Source organism: Cyanistes caeruleus, chromosome 17 (genome assembly GCF_971803275.1).
Source record: "Cyanistes caeruleus chromosome 17, bCyaCae1.hap1.1, whole genome shotgun sequence".
Classification (NCBI taxonomy): Eukaryota; Metazoa; Chordata; class Aves; order Passeriformes; family Paridae; genus Cyanistes; species Cyanistes caeruleus.
In genome coordinates this window covers 5290040-5315452 of record NC_141717.1, presented here as the reverse complement: position 1 = coordinate 5315452, position 25413 = coordinate 5290040, and the positions used below count along the sequence as shown (strand labels likewise).

Genomic DNA, 25413 nt, shown 5'->3' with positions numbered 1-25413 from the left:
ACTAAGGGAAAAAGAGGAATATATATATTGCTCTGAAATTCTTATTTTTCTGGGGTGAACAAGGTAGAACTTGTCAGTCATATTCCAATATCTATTTCTGAGTTAAAAACAGACAATGCCTATTGATGCAAATGTATAAAAGAAATATATTATTTCTTTCTGTCAGCAGACAAAGTTGGTATTTCCTTTTTCTTCTTATCTGCTAAGTGCATGAATGCTATTTGTCTGTAATTTGCCCCTCAGCAGAAAATGAAAGCAGCACCTACATACCACAGAGCTGATAGCACAAACTTGCACTTTTGTGTAAATGTGTTTACACAGACATGTATTTGTACACACTGAGCATCTCAGACATCTCTAGGAATCCCAGAAGATTCTGTATTTTGTACATTATTTTTCTTCCTTAGGCAAACACCAAAATGGAATATCTTTCCCCACTCTTTCTCAGTCAGGATTCCATTCTGTCTGCATCGTACAGAGGCTAACACCTGGATAATGGGAATGATTCAAAGCATTCCTACAGCAGCCAGTGTTTGTTTGGCTCTCGTGCTCTCGGTGACACAGGCAGCTCCACTGGAGAAAAGCCACATTTTAAGCCCCGTGTCACCTCCACTTACTCCCAGCAGGCTGGACTGATGTGGTTCTGCAACACAGCTTCGAGGGCTCCTCTCACTGCTGCTGCCACTGAAACTGCCATACTTTTAACAAGGATAAGAATTTTGAGAGCATGCCCAGAATTTTACCAGCTTGGTAAAGCTTTACTGAAGATTTTCAGCCCTTGTGTCCCCCCATGTTCATTTTGAGAGGGAATATCAACTGTTTGTGTTCAGTTCTGCACACAAGGATTTGAACCTGAGAACACTGCTGCCTTTGTGCTTGGACTGCTAAACTGCTACCCAAAGAACAAAGAAAATGAATATGATGGAGATACTCAGCAGGTCAGCAATATCTTTGAAGAGAGGGATTTAACTTAGACATTAATCAGTATATAATTGCTTACGTAGCATGCCTTTCTTCACTATTAATGATTTAACATGATGATTTACCAAGGCACCGAGAGAATGCCTGGATGGAGGGAGAAAAAGCACAGAAATATAGCCTGTGGTGTTCCCTGCCAGAGAATGAATCTACCCATGCAGGAGTGTCAAATTGATAATGAAAGATAAAATGTATGGGGAGCCCAAGAGGCTACTTTACATATTGCAGTGAATAATGTTGCTGCTCTCTCTGCCCATTACACTGGATCAGCTCCTTGCAGACACAGACAAAAAAAAATATGGTGATCCCACTTCAGTCACAGCAATGGTTTTTCACTCAGGATTCTGTTTCCAAAGAGCAATTCCTTATCTAGACTTGTATTAGTGAAAAAAAAACAACAACTAAAACCAAAGAAAATACCTGTTGTAAATAAGATGTGAGTACACCAAGATTTCCTCTTTTAATGTTAACACCACTAACCTATTGGCCTTCCTAGCAATTGCTCTGTTGGTGGCTTGGCTGAACGGTCTGGTGAAAGAAACTTCACTTTTAAACAAGAAATTTGTATCTGTTGAGACTATTTTAACCTACAACAGTGGTTTTCAGGTGGTTTATTCTTGGGAAGCTGAGGATTATTTGTAAGTAATCCATAACAGCAAACCAAGAAACTCAAGCCTATCTATACTATAGATATCAATCTATATCAAGCCCTACTATCAATAGGTTTAAATTTCCTTAACAGGAGTTTGGATCTCCAGACAGCAAAGATCTTTAAAAGCATTTATCAAAAATGCTTGAAAAAATCTTTGATCTAGGAAAACACTATGTTCAAAATATGCAGTTAAATCTTCTGGTAGCTTAACAGTGGGATAGTTTACTGTCTCATGGGATTAAGGCTCAATTAACATCCCAAAATTCTGTGTAAAGACTTAAAAATAGTTAATGAGAGCTGTGAGAAGAGAAACATTTTTAGGATTTTTCATTTGTATCATCACAAAATTCAAAATCTCTGAAAATTTTCCCTCATTTGACATTAGAGCTATATTGAAAATAACAACATTCAACAAAAACTTGAATTTTTCTGTCACAGGTACCATGGCACCCATTTCTCCCCTTTCTAGAAAGAGGAAGAGGAGCAAAAATAAGAATGTTGAATAACATTGTGACTGAGCAAAACAGAACTCATTCTATGTTATATTTGCTAGAATGAAATGTAATTGTACTGGTCATAAAATCTGTGCTCCCATAATCCACATCAAAATTAATTTTAGGATCAACCGAGCAGTTTTTGTGATTCACACCCTCAAAAAAAAAAAAACAAACCCAAAACAAACTCTAAAATACCATCTACCATCCGAAAAATTCTTCAGCTTTAGCCCCAAGTATAACCACACTGGTATCTTATGTGAAAATATGATTCTACAGTTGATAAAATTTTATTCTCTACCATCATAGTGAAACAATGGCTAGAAGAAAAAAAAAAGTCACTATTTCCAAGCTCCTTTGTTTGCACATTTGCATTCTGCTCGCATTTATGGATTAAGAAGCACAAAATTCTAAAGTAAATGGGGCAAAATTGTTTATAATGAACTAAGCTGTTGTAACATCCTCCTGTAGGATGTTACTGTAGGAATTAATGGATCCAAAAATTGTGAGCATGAGGCAGTAGGTGTTTCACACCATCTCAATTATCTATGGTCCAGTTTCTGATCAGTGGAGTGGTGCAAACTGTGTGGGTTATTTTCTTCAAAGCCAATTAGCTTTTAGCTCCTAACAGTGGAAATATTCTGAGTGCCCTCCACTGTGTTTATTGAATGCAGTGTGAATTCCCTACTCACAGCATTGCAGCTGGGACTGGGGGACTGCCCTTGGTGCAGAAGAGCCTGCCCTGACCCTTGGAGAGGGAAGCTGTGCTGCCAGGAGCGCCGTGGTGGCAGAAACGTCCCACAGGGGAGGGTGACGGGCACCAGAGGTGTGGAGCTCCAGCTGGGACCGTCACCTGGACAAAGCTGAGCTGAAGGATCCCTAAGGAATCCATCTAGTCTGAGCCCTGTCACCTCAGCAGTCCAGTCTGCTGTAAACAAGGGGGATTTTCCTGTGGACTGAGCCTCTTCCCAGACAAGTTGATTTGGAGTGAACGGAGCCACCTCTTCCCCAAATGTGTGCAGCAGAACACAGCAAATGCAAATCCCTAATGCTGGGCTCCACAGGTTACCTGAGCACTGGCACTAAATCCTTATTTAAAGTCCACCCAACCTGCAAAAGAGCTCTTCAAACCCCCTGCAAACACAGACACAAAGCCACATCTCATGTCTGGGTGCTGTGAGTCTCCCAAGAGACAAAGCCAGCTGCTAAAGGGAACAATTTGGAGCCTTTCCTGGGGCACCAGGTTCAGCTTGCACCCTTCCCTTACACAAAACAAAGTATTTCCACTACACAAAACAAAGTGCAATTCCTGCCCATGCAAACGTTGGTGCTGATCCTCACTATGCATTCATAAATTCAGTGAAATGTCACAGTTCAGCCAAAGTCAGCCAAACTGGGCTAATAAATAATAAGCCTACATGACCTGGGAGAGGTTCTGGGATTATGGGCATTGCTGGCAAGATGCAGCTGATGAGTTTAGCTTTAGGTAGGAAATCACAGAGCTGGAAGTCACCCCCCAGCACCTGAGAATGCTGGAACTACAAGAGCAGTTGACAGTTAACTGTGGAAAAGACACGACACAGTGAGTAAAAGCATCTGGCCAAGACATGGCCCCTGGTGGCCTCTTCCTCTGTTAGACTTTCATCTCAGAGATGGAGGAAATGGAGAGGGAGAGAAAAATGGATATAAAACTGCTGACACTTCAGAGATGATATTTCTAACTTATGAAATGCTAAAGCTCCTTTCTGCTAATACACTCTGCAGTGGTTAGCATTAGATCCACTTGGGACAATGGACAAAAAAAGAATTAACATAGCTGCTTCTTATTCCATCCACACAATCTGTTTCCATTTTAAAAGCAATTTTGTAAATTTCTCACACTCCTTTTATTTAATCAATTCTGATGTAGAGTATTAATTTCTAAATTGCATGAATCTTACGTATTTGAATACCCCTGTGGTCCTAAACCCTTTACATCAGTCCTATTCATTTATCTTTGTTAGTAAATGACACAGTGCATAAAGAGTACAGTTAAAGAGTAGAAAGATCACAGCTGCTGTCATATTAATATTTAGTGAGCAGATTTAATAAATACCATATCTCACTCTATGTTATTATCTGCATTAGTGCTATCAGGTTTTAAGGGAATTCAGGAGACAGTTTCTTATCCATCAGGTTGTCAGAAGCAGACAAGAGGAAAATCAAATGTTCATTTACTCACATCTGGTGTTCCACAGGGATCCGTGTTTAGACCCCTACTGTGTTTATCTGTATAAATGGTTTCTATCTATCATCTAAATCAGAAGAGTTTATGTGTAGAGCAAACAACATCAGATAAATATCCTTATCCACTAACTTGGTATAAAAGTACAAACCAAATGTACACAGCACATTGTAATTTCTGCTATTTACTGAGGTTATAAAACCCTCTTCCACTTTTATTTTTTGCTCGAGGTTCATAACTTGATTTGAAACCAATTATTACTTTCCCCTTTTCCTCATGCCTTTTATCATTACACTGATACATAGCTTCTCTTTCTCTTGTACCGTATCAAGGAGCTGGAAAATCGGTTTTAAAAAGTGTTATAAATAGGTAACGCTGAATATAACATGAAAGAAAAGCAGATGTACCCCTGGAAATGAAATATTCAAACCAAGAGATGTACTGCATCTTGCTGCAGGGAACCTGCCAGGGAGGACAGAGGGGCCGTGGCAGAGGCAGGGATTGTGCAGGGCTCTTTGCTAATGCTGCCATTATTATTCTCCTCTCTCTACCTGAACATTTTACCATGCCAGCTTCCTTCCCCAAGGAGGAGCAGGGAGATTTTTTTATGGGAAGAAAGGAGCAGAGAGAGACCACAAGAGAATGGATCTCTGATATCAACAGCCATTTTGGCTCACAGTTTTTTTTACGTGAGTTACCTAAATTGTTTTACTTTTATGCAAATCTGGGTAATTAATACATAAATATTGAGACCATGAACACCTGTGATTTCAGTTCCCATCTTAAACAGCTCTATGGAGCTGCTGCTCTCTTCCCTTCAGGCTCTATGAGGTGCATGTAAGAGCCACATGCTTCTGCAAGGACAACTGTGTGAAGGACATTTAGGTGTTGTCCTGTTTAAAATACCTCCCCACAGCACAAGGAGTCTTGCCCAGCATTAATGCAAGACCCAGCTCTGTTAGGAAAGAGAGTTCTAGGTATTCTCTGTCCTCCAACTTCTTAATCAAGACAAATAGCCAAAAATATCCTGTTTCTTACAAAAAAACCCCAAACCCCTCACCTCCAACCCCACCTCACCTTGCTCTCTTTCTCTCTGTCCTCTGATTTCTATATATTAGACCCATTCCAGGAGCTGCAATAACACAAGACCCTGGATTTGGCTTTAAGCAGCACAGCAGACACCAACCTGCTCTCTAAATAAGAGTTCCCTGCTGATTGTATCATATCAGTTAAAATAATAAATGTATGATTCATTGTTTTCTGCGATCCTGGAACACAGTTGTACATTTGTTTTAACATTCAATTATTAACAGGAGTGCTATTTGGAATGTCTCATATGCCTTATTTAAACAGAAAATAATTATTAATCTCCACCAATAAAATACAGATACACTAACAAGCAGTCTGTGGCTTTCTTGAATCTTATTTTCAGAAGGATGTAGTTTGAAATAATTAAAAAGCAATACATTTTAAAACCGCTATAGATAAGAGCTCCACATCTGCACATATTTTACCCTGAATAGTTCTGTGCAAACCTGAGTAACTCTCCAGCACTGGAGTTATTCCTATGCTTCCCAAAAAGATGCATAAAATCATTTGACCATCTATGGGCAAAGACCTTTCAATTCACACGCTGTCAGTAACATTTTGCAACACATACTTTTGATTATTATCCCGTTGGAAAGCATTACAAAATGAACAAACAAAATATAGAGCACAATAATTAACATGCAGAGGATGCAGAAAGAGAAAATGTTGTTAAGACTCTCTCTCTGCAGAGAATGAAGTAGAAAAGGTGTTGATCTCAGCAGAAGGAAGGCTAAATGAATTAAAATAAACAACACATAGGTGAGGCCACTACCTGTAGCAAGTAGAAAGGTGAAGACCCTGTGAAGGATGATGCAGGGGAAACAGAGCCCACATCACAAATCTGTGCTAAGGAGAGAGAATTTGATCTGCTTGTGCTCTAAGATGGCCTTAAGAATTGAAAATGTATTTTGCAAACACACTTTACAGGGTTTCTCAGCCAAGGTAACATACCAAACCATAAAGTGATGTCCATTGCCAGGGGCTTGTATACCCATGATTTTGCAGGGAGAACTAAGATAAATTAATGCAATTACTTCAGGGAAAGATGTAAATTGTTCAATAATTAAGATAACTCTGCTTTTATTCTACCATTGCACCAAAGATTAAGACAGAATTTTAAAAATCAAATTTTGAGCTTCATTTATCTTCAAAATCCAGACCTATGAAGCTGAGCAATGTTACCAGCTCCATTAAAGTGAGCAACAGAGGCTCAGGGATGGAAACTACTTGACCAAGAGCCTTACAGGAAAATTCAGTGCAGAATCCAGTCTCCAACACATCAAACTTACAACTGGATTTCACTGCCCTGTTCTACCAATTTCCTTTTGTCCTCCATGGCCAGAAAGCTCCAGGGAACTTTCCAGGGAAGTGTTATGTGTGTTGTAACTGGACTCAGGCACTGAAAAATAGCAGGAACATGCCAAAAAGCATCAAGGCAAAGGCAAGCTTCTTCTTCATGTGTATCCATACAAGCACACACAAAGCTTCATTCTAAATATATCATGTTGCTCAAAAGCAACCTGATTCCAACAGAATATTTTGTCAGCTAAGATATTTTCTAATTCAAAGTTATACCACACATTCCACATATTCTTTCTCTCTGACAGAGCTGAATAAACATGATCCTGAAAAGCCAGCTCTTGTTTAAAAGCAATGTACAGATGGCTTTTCTAAGTGCACAGTCTCAGAGATTATCAAACTTAATAAAACCCCAGTCCTCATATATTCCAGATGAGAATAAGAAACATATAACAAGTACTTTCTGTGCACAATAATTTTTACTCTACATTAAAAAAATCCATTTTCACCACACTATCTGGCTTTTGAGTGTGGGCATCTGTGCTGTATTGCTGTCCCTTCTCAAGTGGGGCATTTCTCACTGGTATTTATCTGGCCACACCTTGTGCTCTTAACACTCATATGAGAGTACAATGAAAATGGGTCTAGATTTTCTCATCTATGTTTCTCATCTATAGATTTTCTCATCTATAATATACCTTCCCCAAAACTCATAAAAATTCCTGTTTTCATTTCTAATCAGTGGCATCAATAATTTCAAGGATACTGCAACAACAGTGAAAATAAATATGCATAAAGCATTAACTGGTGAAAAGGATCTGAGATTTAAAAAAATTAAGATAAAATTACAATTAGCATCAAATTAAATACACAATGTAGAGATGGTGCTTTAAGAATTGAGAAGGATTTTATTACAGTAAAACACACAAATCTAAAATGTTATTTAAAAGCAGAGCATAGTAATGACTGCAGTTACAAATGGTTAGGTTTTATGCTGTATATTTGATTGAACCTGTGTTTAGTGATGTATGGATCATTGCTTTTATATAAGTTGCAAATTTCACTTATATTTGCAGTTGAAGCCTTTTTAGGATTCAGATGTATTTTACTGCTGTTTTTTCATGTTATGAAAAACTGTGCTAAACTTTACAGCTTACCCCAGAGGAGTGGGATCAGCCCTGTATTCAGGTGAATCTGGCACGATATCACCGCACACAAAACTTTTCAAGCAAACATTTCCATTGTCAGTAACGAGATTGATACCTGGATTTCAGTTCACTTTATGCACTTCAGCGAGCTCTCTAAGGTCTAGCTGTTGGCACTACACAAAGCACATATTTTGAATTCCATGTTTGCAGAAATACCAGACTGCAGGTGTCAGCTCACCTCTTTCCCAGGCACTCAGCAGTGGCCACACAAACTTTGCTGAGGGCACAAACCAATCCTCCTCTTACTGACTAGACAGATGCAGATTGAGATTTTTGCCACATAACCAAGAGAAAGAAGAGAATTTTTCTGTGGTGTGAGTGAGGTTACACCAATTTTGAGCACCTCTGGAGCTTTCCCCAGTGGTGATTGCTCATCTGGAATACTCAGCAGCAGCAACAGCAAAGCAGTTTCATTTCCTCCCTGCTGATTCACATGGGATCTGTCACCAAAAGCAATTCTGACAAGTGCTGGGGAGGAGCTGCAGGAGCCAGCGACTCTCACACGGCTTCATTACAGCCCCTGCTTAAATTCACACCCGGGACAGCACCGTGAGATGTTGCTCCTCAGGGAGAAACTGCATTCCGGGGATCTTTTCCCAGGGACATTTAATCCACCCCTCCTTGAGAGCTTTAAAATAAAGTTTTCTTCAGAGGCACATCAAATCATACATCAAGGAGGCAAACTGACTCTGCAGCCTTGCAGTAATCAAAAGTAAGGCTCGATGGTGAGCACCATCTCTCATGCACTGATAAATTGGTTTCTCTCCTGTTTTCATTATGCACTACTGGAGTTATGTTCATTGAAGTTAATGGGAGTATTTCCATGGACTTTGGTGTGTAGTAGGTCATATAATAAGTTCCTCCATACGTTGTAGTCTGAGGGCCAGAGCAGCACTTACTCATTTTAAGCACTATTTTAAGATTTGATGGATGACTTAGCTCTGTTTTCCGAGTTTTCCAAGGACGCAAGGCAAAAACAAAGCTAAATACAAAATACTTCATGGCATCCCCCTTTTTTTTCTTGGTTGGTTGTGCTGCTGTTGGGGGAAAAAATGAGCATTTTGTACAGCCAATAAATCATTTTGTCACCTTAATCTTTTATTGATCTCAATAAAAATTGTATTTTGTTTCTTAACAAAAATTCTCCAAGAAGGACATCGCATCCAGAGATGTGTATAATGTAGGAAGTGCTCATCATTTAACATTCTTATTTATGGGACAAGATATGGATTTTTGTGGAAAAATCTTGAACTGTTTTTGTAAGGTGATGCATCATATTTTTAAAGATGTGCTTGACTAAAGGGCAGGTTGTTTACCAACTACACTAAGGAGTCATATATTATTGTGAGGTTTTATATAAAGAGATTATAAAAACACTTTTTCTGAAGCAGTAAATGGGAGGGAGTAGAGAGCTTTTCTCTGCTAAGTTGGTCCTGTCACTGCAGGTTGGTACATCACAGTCATTTCATCTTGTTTCAGAAGATCACACTGGGAAATATTTGGGAAAGAAAAAGAAAAGGAAGGAAAAGTGATGGCTAAGGGAGCCCTACAGCTCCCCACGAGGAGCAGTGTAACACCCTGACTGTATCCTGTGCTGGCACTTGCTTTCCGACATCTCTGAGAACACAAAGCCCGTGCTGGAGCAGCAGTCTGAGCTCCCTTCAGAAGCAACACTGCTAGAGCAGGATTTCCCATCTCCAGCCTAGCACACGATGAGCTCCAGGAGCCACAGAAAGGGGGACCAGTGACTTTTGCACAATCACACACCGAGTTACTGGCTACAGACACGAGCCACACCAGTCTGACACTTTCCTGTGTCTCACCAGAGATGAACTATAAATAAATCCAATTATTCTTTACTGCAATTGTTTGAAGAATCTTCAGGCCCTTCTCCTTTCTACAGTCTGGCAGCACCTTTAATGAAGGCTTTAGTGTTCCATAACTCTGTAACCAAAATTAATATGTGCTTGCAATAATTGCTTAATAAAGGTTTCACTATAGAGTAAGCTAAATGAGGGCCAGACTCTTTCCCATTTCATTTTCATAACCTACAGGACTACACCCAAAACTGGCTCCAAGAACTGACTTGCACAGTCTGCAATATATCCAAGCTGCCTTCCTGCCAAGAAAGGCAAGGCACAGGGAAAAGGCCTCTGCAATTCCTCTTTGCAATGGAATTAAAAAATGCAGTCTGAAAAGTGGCCAGGACTCTTGGGCCCAAGATTTCTATCCATCACATCAAGACAGAGTCTGCACCAAGAGTCCCCTTGGTCTCTTACAGAAGGAAATTGCGTGGTCAGATAAGCATGTCCTTAACATCAAAGATTCATTGCTCATAAAATTATCATCAGAGCCATCTCTCACGTGAGACAATCCATTCTGCACAGCAATAGCTACACCTTTGATTTCCTCCAATTATGGGTACAGGCTGGTTTTGGGAGGGTTTCAAATCCAATATCTCAAACAGACCACAGCACCAGGTGCTCTCAGTATATACTGCCTGCATAAAGGGTATTTTTTTTCATTTTAATGCTAGTCCCTAAACCAATTTTGTATCATACTGTCATTGTCAAAAGATTAACCTTAAGCTGAAACAAGGAGTATTTTTTTTTTTAACAGACTCCTGAAATTCTCCAAATATTAATCTAGATTTAGAGATGAAGCTAGAAAATCCTCATGTTTGTCATGTTCTGCTATTCAGTCTTTGCTTGTTCACAGTCTGGGCACATACTGTTTTAGACTTGAGAGAAAAAGAGAGTTCCACCACTGCCCACAATAAACCAGAAGACACTTATTCCTTGCTCATTCCTATAAGAAGTGAAGCTGAAGAAACACTTTCTCTGTTCTTTATTTGTTTTTCAGGGTCAGAAATTCAAGGCACATTGCACAGGCTTCTTATACCATGGCTAGAGGTCAAATCTCGTAATACATGACTTGTCAGTATCTTTTAGCACAATTGATAGGAGTGTGCTGCTGACTCTTGCATTCCAGACTGAGAAGAAAATGTCCAGAGCAACTGAGGTTATATGATAGATTCTGTAAAATATCACCAACTCTCAGCAAGAAAGATGGTGTTGGAGGCTAAGGAAAAGGGCTGCACATCAACCTTACAAAATGCCAGAGTTTTGATTGATGGTCAAAGCTGGTCATTAACAGCAGTGACTCCTGCCAGCCACAAAAATCTCTACCTGCTTTAGGAGGTACACAGCAGAAGCACTGACAGACAAATGTCCCAGCCCAACTCAAATTAAATTAAAAAAAAGAAGAAAAGAAAAAAAAAACAAAACACCATTTCTCCTTCATTGTAGTTTGCAAACATAGCAAATATAAAGGTGAAATTCTGGCCATCTTGGGGTAAATGGGGAATTGAAATTCTGCTTGCTTCTATAGACACACAAATGTACAAAATTATACTTATGAAGGGACTTGAAGAGCCCAGAATGAGTTTAATTTTTCATAAGTGAAAGGAACTGATATGTTCTCTGTTAGTACAGAGAACTGGCTTCCACTAACTTGCAACTGATCTACTCTTGGTTATGGTTAAGTGTTTCCAGCAGGTTTGTGAAAGGGAAGGTAAATGCAATCAGCAGATGTGGCTGCAGAAGAAACAAGGACTGGGGAGGGAACCTGAGATTTAGTGCTGGGAGAAATGATAGCCATTGCTCCTTGTTTTGAACTCAGCTTCAATTAGCTAATGATAATACAATCTTTTTAGGATTCTGAAAGCTTACTAAGGACAGATGAATACCCAAAAGCAGGTGTTCTTCCATTAACTGCTCCATCTATTTCCCCAGCAATCAGTGATGTAAATAAATCACACACACACACTTCAACAAAATCCTCCCCTCCCCTGCTTTTTGTCCAGGTCTGCTCAGGTTAGAGCATAAGGGAGGAGGGTAAATAATCATCAGGGAAAGGTGAAACTACATACACACAAAACCAACCCATTTTCTACAGGAAAAAATAGGGTTTTTAGAAAATTATGAATAAAATATTAACTACACATGGTTTTATGGAGGATCAAGCTCTTCCCTTTACCCTACTGGAATCCTGGATTGCCTTCACTTGCATCAGGACAGCACAAAATTGATTAACAGGAAAGGAGAGATCAGTCAGCAGAGAATGTTCTTCTATATACCCTGCTTAGTTTCAAAACAAATAATCTTTTGGGTATAAGACAAAGTCTACTATGATATTTGATTACAGGTTGGTATTAGCATTTCCTCTGTCTGCATACCTACAAATTCCAGGAGAGAAGGTTAATTTGCATTTTTGCAACTTTCCTTTTATTATAATTCCCATTTAACGCAACTTTTCAAGAAATTACTTTTTCAGCCTTCCATTATTCTTCAAGGATTTTAAATTTTCTTATAGATTATATTATCAGAGTGGTATCACTTCCTGTCAGCATGAACAGATGAATGTAAGGAGATTTTACTTGATATAGCAACATTTTATATTTAATAAACTTTAAAATATTCCCAGACACAGAATGGAAACTACTTTTCCATTATATATACAGTAGAATGATTACAAATTAAAATTTGTTAAAAAGTTCCTTCATTTAGATTTACCCTTCCTAATTTCACAAAAAAAGTTATATTATAACTTTTGTCACGTGACTCCAGTGCAGTCAGTTTTCAACAAGTTAAATGTGAAATGGGAGCAATGGAAAACAGGGTGAAATCCTACAGCCAGCTCAGATCCCTGTCAAGCAGTCAACAAACTCACACTCCATGGCAGAAACTGTTAAAACACCAAACTTAGGAAAATATCAAGGTCCAAAAAGCATCTGTTGTGCAACCTGATTATGGTGTACATCTACTAGCACCACTTTCACCAAAATTATGGGTACGGTGCTTGTGAAGATCAGGCCTTGGGTGGCTCTTTAAGCTATGACAAAAATTATATCTCATATTAATTGCTTTATTATAGCCTTCCAGCACAAGAAACTTACATATTTCAGAGTAAAGTTCTCGTGCTTAGGCAATTAGGAGGAAATACGTATAATGCCTTTTTATTAGAACACAATTAAAGAGTAATCACACTTTTGTCGTGGCTGACAATTAGCAGCCCTCCTCCTCCAGAGACATCACAGAGCTATGTCATTATCATTACCAAAACCTTAAGCCCACTGAGGGAGTATTAGATCTATGCAGAAAAACAGGTTGGGAGAAATCCTGGCTCCATGGAAAACAATGGCAAAGCTCCCATTTTCCCAGCTCTAATTAGGTATGGTTAAATTACAGTGAACATATAGGGAACTCGCTTGAGCTGATGAAAGAAGAAGAACAGATCTTAATAGTCAGTGATCCCTCCTGAGTAGTGACTCCAAAGAAAGAAGTTCAGAACACTTTTTTGAGGCAGCAATCCTAAATCTTCCATTGTCTCCTCCTGGAAGTGTTGGCTTCAATCCCCTGATAAAAATGCAGAATCAAGGAAATGAGAGGGAAACAGTTACACAATCAGGCAGCACATCAACATGTGCTCATAGCACTTCTGTTGTGTGTGTTTTTAACCCTCTAGCATCACACATCTTGAATTAAACCCCCTCCTTCACAAGCCAGGCACCCCAAAAGCAGAGCAGCCCTCGTCTGCTCTATCCTTCTGACTGATAAAGGAAGTGCCATCAGGCTGGGTGAAAGGGGACAGTCCAGCTTGCTCCAGACTTCACCTTTCTTGTTACCTGATAGTGTACGAAAAACATTAGTCCACTGCTGGTGCACAGAAACAGAGTGGGACCACATATCAGCAACAAAATACCTTGTTCTGATGGTATTTATATTTATACCTTGTTGATGCTGGTATTTAACACTTTCAAAATACACTCCTCGTATTAAAAACGGGAAGTAAAATCAGCATATCATCATATCATTGTGCTGCCCACCTCCTGAAGAGGAAAAGGGAAATTTGTTGAGATTTGCAGAGGAAACAAACAATATTCACCTGAACACTGCTGTGAGAGCACCAGTGCACACAGAGGAAGCAGAATGGAAACCAGCACTGGTTATGAAGACCACAGCAAGCGCAGTGAGAGTTCTGACAACTTTCCTTTGTGACATAACTCTCAACTCTTCAGTTTTAAAATGTTTCCTTGGGTTTACATTTCTATAGTTAATTTTCCACATCCTCAAAACACCAGACTCAAGGGGTTTCTCATCTGTAACTGAGATTTCTGCTCCTTGTAACCCGCACGAAAAAGATGCTGTGTTCATCCATCATTTTTTTGATAGAGATACATGCTGAGAAGATTTGATTATTCATCTCTCTCTGTTTTTAAATACATCAGCTAGTTAGCATGGCCCACTGGTCCATCCAGCTGCAAGTCTAATGTGTTCTGGCACAGGAAGAGAAATAGATTGTGCCCAGCAGGACGTGCTGAGGAGTCTGCTGTCTCCTCTGTCCATCAGGGAGAGCAGGGACCTGGTCACAGAGCTCAGGCTGCACATCCAGCACTGTACCAAACTGGAGAAATGCCACTTTGTGGAAGTGTGTTAAGCCCAGTCCTCAAATATTCTGTTCTTTGTTGTCCAAGCAGATTTGGATGGTTGCCAAAAGAAGAGAGGCGCAAATTTTGGCAAGAAGCCAAAAGACAAGAGGCAATTGACCTAGCACTTTTCTGTTCTTTCCTGGGAATTGCAGAGCTACAACATGCCACAATTGCTTACAAATGTTAGGATTGTTTTCTCTACCTGTGCATTGTGTAAAGAGACTAATGTGCTTTGACCTGCAATTTGCAAAGGGGTTACAACTACCACGGGAGAAGCAAAGCGTAGTGCATAGGTTCAGAAGTGTTCAGGTGGAAGAAATGGAAACAGCTGAGTTATATTGCTCCTTGCAAGGGATGTGATGCTCCTAAATCTTTACTTGTACATAGACCCAAGCAAGGCTAGCAGCAAAAGGGAAATCTCGGACTGATTAATGCACAGCCTCGCACAAAAACCCTCAGAGCACCCGGCCTCTGCTTCCAAGCAGGGCTGTGTTTGTGTGACACCTGAAGGCCTTCGAGTTTCCTCTGAGCAAGTTCTTTTCTTGAGCTGTGACACAAATGGACTTGGGAAAAAGGGATGTCCAAGCCCCCTGCTCTGAAAACAGGAATTTGGGTGGGTGGCACCAGCCAGCAGTGATCACACAGGTGGCAGGGCAGAGAACGCTGAACCAGGGTAAGCAGCCCTGTAACTGCACAGACAAAACCCTGGCCCCAGCTGTTTACCTTCCAGGCATTTTATTAATTTCATTCTGCCCTCAGCTGTGTCAATACGTGGGTGCAGCTTCAGTGCCACTTTTCCCAGCGCTGTGCTCAGGAATGGCTGTCAGGGCTGCTGAATGTTTGGGCTGCTGAGCAGCTCACACACACAGAGTGCAGGGCAAGGATGCCTCACACAGAGTTAACAGCCAGCACAAGGCTTTCTCAAACCATTTGATTTTGTTGCCCTTTTATAAAATGCAAATTAAAAAAATTGTGAAACAGTAGGCAATAAAACCTGAATTTTTAATACCAAGCAATCACTGAACCTTTGCACGTGAGTATGAAGGACTAAATAATCCCATTCTTTCTCACAGCACAGACCCAGGAGAATTTCTTTCTCTATATTGCTTTTATAACAGCTATCTATCTTAGTCTGGTCTTGTTGATATATTTTAAGGCTTTTAATTTGGAGGCTGTTATTTGCTCAGATGTTATCTTCAGCATATTAAGTACAGTAAGCTTCCACCAAGTCATACGTGGGCATTTGAGCCGGGGCAGAATTTCTGACTTAAACACACGTGTACAATGGCAGAATAAATAAATAAAGAACACCTTCATGGCCTCCAAGCACCTAGTAACAAAATCACTCTAACCTTACAATAATGCTCTGCTTACAGTCCTCCCCAAATGCAAGTCATTTGCTGGATCCCAAATGATATTTGGTTGATGGATTGCTGGTGATTTCTACATCAGAGCACCTTGGAGCCCTAGTGCTAAACCCCTGACAGCGTTAGCATAAAAGATTTACATTTATGTTATGAGGGCCACACAAGAATAATAATTTTAAAATACATTGCCTTGGCTGCTGGTGCACCATGGGAAATCTAAGAGCAGCAGGCAGCATTCCTGCGCTGTAATTACAAAATGGCAGCACGGGAGAGGCTTTGGAGACAAGGAACCAGAGACTGCAGCCATCTGCATGCCTTGGCGAATTGAAATTACAGTAATATATGAAGACATTACCTGAAAAGCCCAGCACCATTTAAATGATTTACTATTACGCCCCAGCAAGCTTTAATTTAAGGATAAAGTCATTCAGCAAGCTAATCTGATATAGGAAGCATTATTTCACACAGTTAAGTTAATTTACACTAGCTGATTGTTGTTGTTGCAGTTGGCATTATTATCTGCACAAACAGCCGATCGGCCCTGACAGAAGCAATATACTGCTTAATACAGCGTCTTAATTCAGCAGGCCAGCTATCTGTGATAAAGGTTTGTTTATAAGCAATAATGGGGAGGAAAGTCATTTTGAGGCTAAGCTGATAACACTGATGAGAACTATGTGGGGGTTTTTCTGGTGAGAAAACAAGCAGGAGCCATCCACTCATTTGTCCACCTGTCTCATAACAGCGACATCCCGACAGATTTCTCTTACATGGGTTTTGCTTTCCCACCCTAACTGCAGAGTGGATGTTTGGCAGGGTTTTCTGCATATATTTCCTTTGACAAACAGATCACTGTGTGTGATCACCATCACAGCTTCTCTTCCCCAGTGAAATACAGGCTCCAGGAAGACTTCCATGGTTAAACTCTGCCATGTGAGCTGGATTTAAAAGCTCCTAATACATCACAGAAAAGGCAAAACACCCATGACACATTGCATAGTTTTGGCTGGCTTACCTCCAACAGCTAATGGTGAGAGGCACTGTGATACTTGTAGCTGAATAAGATAATCCTATGTTATAAAAAAATCTAATGGAGAGGGATGCCAGGGGAAGCAGAGACAGTCGGTGCCTGGGCCAGGGATGGCTTTGTGCCTCCTTTTGAGCAGGGCTTGGATCAGGTTGGCCTGACCCCCAAAGGTATTTGTAAACATCTTTACTCATTGAGAGCTGTAAAAGTCCTTACAAACATCAACATTGTTTCCCCAGTAGAAAACAAGCAACAAATAAACTATAAGGGAATTACTTCCTGTCGCTTTCTCTTCACCACCCACCTGGTGAAGCCATCTACTGAACCACAGACACCAAAAGTTGCTTGAAGGAATTCCTTCGAGTCAGCTCTTCTCCTCCACACAGTATTTAAAGCTCCAGGAACATGCCCCTTTTCCCCAAAAAGCCATTACCCAATATAAACACTTCTCTGTTCTGAAGTCAGATTGAGTATAATGCTAGTATGGCCACAAGAAGAAGAACCAGCCAGCCTGCCCAGAATTTGCAAGCAGAGTTTCCTCATCTTTCAACAGAAATATAATATAATATAATATAATATAATATAATATAATATAATATAATATAATATAATATAATATACTGTAATACTGGCTCGGGAGCAGTGACAACAAAAGGATGTTTGGAGACTGCAGCATAAAATGTATCTTAAAACCAGATCATCAAAAGCAGTTAGAGGGCTCTGTACCATTTACAAGTCAAACCCTATTGAGTCAGAATCCTAAATACTTCTGAAGCCTCAAGTGCTCAGATGTTTCTAAAAAAACCATCTTTTTCACAAAAAAGCTTAAGTTTACATAAGCTGCTGTAATGCCACTAAACCCCAGGTGTGTGGTCAGCTTTTCTGCTGGTCTAGCAGCACAGGTACTGCTGCACACCCAGCCACACCTTTGAGAAGCTGTCCTGGCAGCTAAGGGCACGGCTGCTCCTTGCTCCAGCTTCCCTGGGGCACAGCAATGACCTCCAGCTGTCTGTGCAGAGGTGCTGAACTCTGGCAAGCTCTGACAGCCCTCCCAGCACTGAGCCTGCAGCATCTGAGGGCCTCCAACCAGCCCTGCCCAGCTGCAATGTGGAGCTCTGATCCCTCACTGCATTCACGTTTGAATTCCTGCAGAGCAGCTGTCCCACCAGCGCTGGATCCAGCCACAGAACCCAGCTCTGATCCCTCACTGCATTCACGTTTGAATTCCTGCAGAGCAGCTGTCCCACCAGCGCTGCATCCAGCCACAGAATCCAGCTCTGATCCCTCACTGCATTCACGTTTGAATTCTTGCAGAGCAGCTGTCCCACCAGCGCTGCATCCAGCACAGAACCCAGCTCTGATCCCTCACTGCATTCACGTTTGAATTCCTGCAGAGCAGCTGTCCCACCAGCGCTGCATCCAGCCACAGAACCCAGCTCTGATCCCTCACTGCATTCACGTTTGAATTCCTGCAGAGCAGCTGTCCCACCAGCGCTGCATCCAGCCACAGAACCCAGCTCTGATCCCTCACTGCATTCACGTTTGAATTCCTGCAGAGCAGCTGTCCCACCAGCGCTGCATCCAGCCACAGAACCCAGCTCTGATCCCTCACTGCATTCACGTTTGAATTCCTGCAGAGCAGCTGTCCCACCAGCGCTGCATCCAGCCACAGAACCCAGCTCTGCTTCCCTTGGGAGCCAGCAGCCCCACACAGCTCCAGCAGGAGATGACTGCACATCTCCCACCGCCTCCTTCTCCTGGGGTGTTGGTTTCTGACCAAGGAACAAGGGTTGTAGACGTTATTTCTGATTGCCAAGTCTTAGATGCTCCACGCTTTGAAAGATTTTATTACGGAGGATTGGCATTATTTAACGTTTTATGGCAGAAGCTCCCAGAAGCTGCACTCATTTCAGCCACTCAATTAATTATAATCAGAAATTGGTGGAATACAGTGTGAGAGCACACAAAAACAATACAAATAGCAAAGAACAGTTTGACGGATTTTTTTTCCCCATGTTTTACAATAATAACATGATTCTAATTACATACTTTTTCCCATTAATTTGATTTCTTCATTTCTGTATTTTCGCCCATATTTGTTTACAAAAGTATGTAAATAGTACAAAATAATAATGACCACAAGATGTTTAAAAGCATTCAGTTAGAGCCAGGTTGTTACTATGCTATGGTCCTTTCTAATTATATTTTAAGGAGCATAAGCTAGAGCCTTAGCTGGTGTAAAAGGAGAATCATACCTAAAGATTACCAGCACAATAAAGGCAGCTGAGTGTGTGTGAGCCATCAGAGCACCTTAACCAAGGAGCTGGGTGTGACTCCTGCCTAGGCTTACATTTGAGTATCAGGGTTCTAATGCAGAACTCCTTAAGAAAGGGATTATAATAGAAAAAAAAATAAAGAAAAGAAATATCCCTTTTTTGTGGTTTTACTTTGAACAGCATAAAAAAACCACATTGAGACAAGCAGAAAATAAAGAGGAATAATGCAAATTAATTTGAAATTATTTGGATGAATTAGGCTTATGGTCTGATAACTGAATTATGCAGTTACATATGCATAACATAGCCCAGTGTATGGGAATCTAAGGTAATGAGACTAAAAGCCAAAACATAATCAGATATTAAAGAATAAAGGGGAAGCAATGCACTTTCACAGATCATTTGGGGTAAATTCAGGATAAGATGATAAAACAGCTGAATTGTTGCAAATGGAAAACAGATAGCAAGAACACAGACTGAATAAATTATTTGTAATTAACTCACATACATGTTTTCCTATTTACAATACCCTTGACAGGGGGAAAAGAAATCTTATTGTAATATTAATTTAAAACAGATTTATAATCTTATAAATCACTGAAATTCTATGACAAAAACATGGCTCCAGCCTTGCAGAGCTAGAGACAGCTCATGTCCAAACTACCCTACTACCCTTTATTCTATGACTTGACTCTAGCTACTCATTTTTACTCCACTGTGACTGGGTATGTTGCTCAATATCTTTACTCCTAAAATGGATGGCCTGTCAAGGATGAATTTCATCCATACAAAGGCTGAATCTAAGAAAATATTCTGGGGTCCTTGCATGTCTCATGCAATTTCTATTTAAATACTAAAATACAAATACAGAGAGAATACATGGAGACACTGAACATACACACACAGACAACTGGGAGTATTTCTAATTTCATAACTTGTTCTATAGTCAGGGAGGTAAGCCATTAAACTATTTTACTCCACCTAATAAAATTAGTAACAGTTATTAACGGGGCGAAAAACACTAATTGATTTTGTCTCCTGGACACCCATACCTCCTGGCCATGTTTAACTGCCTGGGTAACTGTATAAAAATGTAGTGTACAGTTAGATAATGCATGGAATAGGAAATTAATGGTTGAATTCCTCATGCTTGATCCATATTTAGTAGAAGACATCAACCCAGCCCCTGCTCCCTCGATCCCAATCTGGATCCCTGTTAGTGGATGGCAATAGCTGCTCCAAGTAAAGGCATTGGGTGGAGTAAAAATGGCAAAAAAAGTAGAAATCCCTCTCAGTCAGTTCAGGGATGTGTTTGTTTCTACTGAAGAAAGGAAAATAATAGGCCAAGACAAAATTTGTTTAGTACAGTCCATCAATTTGTGACTTCTTTTCCTGATGATGGATTTATTCCTCTGGACAGAGAGAGGACTGAGAGGAAGAGGTAATGACATGGGTTGTACACAACAGCTAACAGTGGACTTTCATATTTAAACAAAGCAGGACAGTTTTTGGACTGGACTACAAGATTAGGACACAAAAAGACACAGGTCTGAAAATTCAGTTTCCTTCAATCATCCCAGTGTGAAAAATGGAGCAATGTCAGGCTGGGAGGTGGGGGACTGCTCATGCCTGGCTCCAGGCACCCACCCAGCCACATCTTCACTGTTCTTCTCTTTGGGATCAGGGGATTAAACACCATGGGAAAAGCTCATCATCAAAATAAAGCCAGGGACATTGGTTGCCAGTTACCATCAGGAGAAAAATAGGCTCAGCCATTGTGAGAAATGAATCTATTTCCAATTAAAATGACATTACATAGTGAGAAACAGAAACAAAAAATGAAAAAAAATCACCTTTCCCCACCTTTGGTTGTGGTTTAACTTCACTTTCTCAGTCTGGACTCCTTCACCTCCTGTCCCCAGAGGAGCAGAGGGATGGACAAGGGCTGTGGTCAGTCCATCCCAGCTCCTCTTGCTGCTTCTTCTTCCTCACACTTCCCCCCTCTCCTTGGGGGGATCACCCTGATTCCACCCTCCTGGGCAGGTCCTGTCCTCTCTGGAACGTGCCTGGGACTGGCTGTGCCCAGCATGGGCAGCCCAGGCTCCCCTCCCAGAGCCCTGGGATCACCCAGCCACTGCCCTGGCACCTCACCCTCAGGCCTGGGTTTAGGGTTTTTCCTCTCACTTTTGGTCAGTCTTTCTATTGTTAATGTCATTGTTATTAAAAAAAAATAAATTCTTGAATGTCTTGTACTATCTCACCTTCTTCCATTTTATATTTAAAGAATTGTTCTAAAATGACTTTTAAGGAGAAACATCACTAAGATGGAAAAATAAAATGATGTGCTGTATTACCAGATTAAGACATTCTTAGTCATATACAAGATCTTATTAAAATGCTACAAATTACACTCAATTTTCCTACCAATCATGCAGGACACTCAGCTATGTTACTTCTATGAGACAGAGCACAGGAAAAACCCCTAGAGAAACTGCCAGAAAGTCTGAGCAGAATGAACAAAACATAGAAAAGACCCATATTCACTGGAAAAGTAGACATATGTAAGACTAAAAGTAACTATATGACATTTCTCCCACAGGTTTGGGTTTTATTTTAAACAAAAACTAAGAGGGCATTCCTGTTAAAAGTATACAAAGACATGTCTCCAAAACAAGCCTGAGCAGGATAAAAATATTCCTACCACAAAAGATGATGAGGTTGCACTTAGATCAAGAACCTTAAAAAATGCAGAAAAATCTGCAAGATTTTTTTAATACACATTGATCTGTTAAGATATGTTATTTGATTTGTTTTTTTTTTTGAAAAGGTGCAAAGTGCTGTAAAGGCTTGGACCAGAATCACAGCTAATGCTGAACCAGTCTATATTAAATTAAACAAGAGAACAAAGTACCTAAAGCTTTGACATAAATTAGATTTGCAGCCTGCACTCCAGCTTTCACTGGCTGCAAAGATCCTCAGGTGATGGCAACTCATAGGTGCAGCCACAAGGGCACCAGGCCATCCTCCATCAGCACAGGACAAAGGTTTGGCAGCTCTAGAGCTCGAGTCAACCCCTCAATGTTCTGTGTCTGTGTAAACCTGGCACATTCAGCTCTGAATCACACACTCCCCCCAGCAGGTCATGGCTAAATCGACACTAAAGGGTTATTCAGGGTTTTACAAGCAGAAAAACAATCAATTTACTTAAATTTATGCCTTCAGTGAGAGGACAAATTCGACTTTGGAAGATTTCTGCAAACACCACCTGCAGCCTGGCAAAGAACAGACAGGTAGGAAGCAAAGCACCCAGGCAGCCCAGAGTAGTGTGGCTGTAGAAGATAAGTTCTACCAATTAAAAAAGTTCAGTAACATTGCCTCTGATCATCCCAGCCACTTCCTTGGGGGTGTAATACAGAACAACTGGGAAGCAGCAGCACTTCCCAAGATTCCATAAAGAATCATCAACATGAGTAAGAATTTTTGCTATTGCCATTCCTGACAAAGTCCTGGAAAGATTTTTAACACAAAATTCTGTGAAATAATGTACAATGATAAGTTTTCAGTTAAATGCTTAAGAACTTCACTCATTTTTCTTAACTTTTTTTTTATTTTTTTCATTTTGCTAGTAAATAACACATGGACATGAACCCCCTTCACCTCTGGGCACGGATAAGAGGCAGGGTTTGTAGGTAATGTTACTGCATGGAAATAACAAGGAAAGGACAGACATGCTGTCAGGTGCATGGGAAAGTCACATCAGTCAGTCTAATAAAAGATACTGCTTCTCCCCAAACTCCATCTCGCATTCTTAAACCTGTTTGTTTACAGGAACAATATGGCACACATAAAAGAGCACTGCTGCTTGGATCAATCAGATAAGAACCTTGCCAACAAAATAACTTTTTCATTAAAACAGAACGCATTTAAAATTGGATTCTGGTCTTAGATGTTTCTTTAGGGCCTCTCTGACTGTACCAGCAAGTAATGAATTCTAATTGGAAGTATGGATCAACACCCCGAATTTGTGGCACACTGGAGGTGTGATTCTGTTCTCACAGAATTTTTTGTGCAACAGTGAATCATCTTCAAACTACACAGATATTTCTATTTCATAAAGATCAGAACTGAATAAATGTTTTTGTTGGATAGTCAATATACATTGGAGATAGCCAACCTGGGATATTAAAGGCCTTGCTCCTGCTTCATTTCAACTCTTTAACCCATTACCTAGCACACAGATATAAATATTTGGGTTAAATCACTCACACACCATGCAGGCCCTCCTTATACTCGACTTTGTTGTCTTTCTGTATTCTAAATCACATGCATCAAAACTTCATTCCTTCTCTTACATTTAATATGCAGCTCTGGAACTGCAGTTATACATCATTTTCATTTGTTGAAGAGTGATATATAATCTGGACTGAAATTAAATAATGTCATCCTGTGTTTAGTATTTATTGATACAAATTTAACCTGCTCATATTTCAACCTCCAATCTTCCACCGAATAATCTGTATTTAATTATGCATTCCACCTCTCTATTGACCTTTGAAAATACCCCTCATGACTACCAATCAAAAGTGATATAAATTAGAAATTCTTTTGAGTCCTTTCACACTATTTATCATTCCACTCCCCAAATTAGTCAGCCCTTCAAGCCCGTTCTCAAAACCTGCCCCCCCTAATCCTAAAAACTCCAACCCCCCAAGCTCTTCAAGTTCCCCACAATTCCAGCTAATTATTAACATAAATCTATTTGACAAAGAGAAGATTAATGAACACACGAAGTAATCCTAAGTTACCTAATGGCTAAAAGCAAGGAGCATTTTGGGCATACCATTCTAACCACTGTCAAATAAGTTTGTTCTTAGAAGAAACTACAGCTGCACTTTTTGATATTCAAGTACAATTTACCAGAAACATTTATTATTTGATGAAAGAGTCTACTAAAAAAGGCACAAGGAGGTAATAAAGTGGGCAGAATTCCAGCTGCCTCCACAATTTATTTACTCATTCTTACAAGTTGTGTAAATAAAGTGCCATTCAAGCTGCAAAGGCATGTCTGTTAGAGATACGTGGCTTTTAATTTACTACACAGTACATGCCAGTTCAAACTTAGAATCAACTCACAAAATAACCACTTCAAATGTTTTTAGCGTGCAGAAGAGAGCAACTGTTTCAATAACGAATTACTATGGTCTTACCATGAAATTCACTTTATGCTCCTGAAGCCCAAGTATTCTGATTGCTCTCAGAGACAAAAGGTCCTGAGGGAGTGAATCCCATCTCACGGAGACTTTGGCCTAACTAACACACATCCCTGCCAGCAGATACATGCCTGACTCATGGTCATCAACTCCAGGACTTCTATTCCAACTCTTTTACATGACAGCAGGTGTAAAATATCTTTGTATGGCTGTTAGACCTTTATTGCAAATAATCAAAAACTTCCGAACTTCAGTGTGCCACAAAGAAAAGGAAAGAAGCACAACTTGGGTCATATTTCACCTAAAAAGTTCCATGCATGCAAAGCAGCCTAAGGATGTAAATTACTATTTACACTCAGTAGCAAAACCCCACCAGTGGTCCCAAAAAACAGACTGCAGTTACCAGCACCTGGATTAATTCTTCACACCAGCAGAAAACTGTAGCTATGTACCTCAGAAATGTCTCAGAATTGCTTTAAAGCTCAGAGTCTGACACACTAACAGCAGACAGCTTCTGGTGCTCCAGAGACTTCTCCCACTCCAGCTATAATAAACCAAAGACAAAGGTAATTTTCAGCCTTTAAGAGCAACTTGGCAAGAACTCTGCTGTTTGGATTAATAATGGTGTTTGAACACAGGGCAAATACACTGGAAACAACCAGTCCATTTTACATGGAATTTATTAAGAACTGGCCAGAAAAAAAATTAGGCTTCTTTCTGTGCTGCTTTGTGTTCCAACAGTTCTCAAACTTTATTTTTTGGGATTGTTAGCAAACTTGCTCATTTTAAATATGACATTGTACTGGTTTTTCCAAGTTGGTACTAACTTTTATGCTTGTCATGCTTATAAGGGAATAATCCTATTTATATATGATATATATATTTATATACAGCTCATCTTTGGCTCAGTAAAATGGAGTCCTTTAAGTCTCATCACCCAAAATCACCTCTAGGTGTCCCTGCCCATAGCAGAGGAGTGGGAATAGATAAACCTTAAATGTCCCTTCCCACAAAAACCACTTCATGATTCTATGCTATAAATCAGCTTCTCCACTCCTCTGGTCAGGCTCTAGGCCTTAAAGGCATTCTTTCGTTTTAA

General features: G+C 40.2%; 1 long non-coding RNA gene across 2 annotated transcripts in view; it reads right to left on the bottom strand.

Moving 5' to 3' along the window:
* LOC147650026 (uncharacterized) overlaps positions 1 to 25413 on the bottom strand; it is a 109025-nt gene that overhangs the window by 22588 nt on the left and 61024 nt on the right. The gene's annotated exons all lie outside the window — the stretch shown is intronic.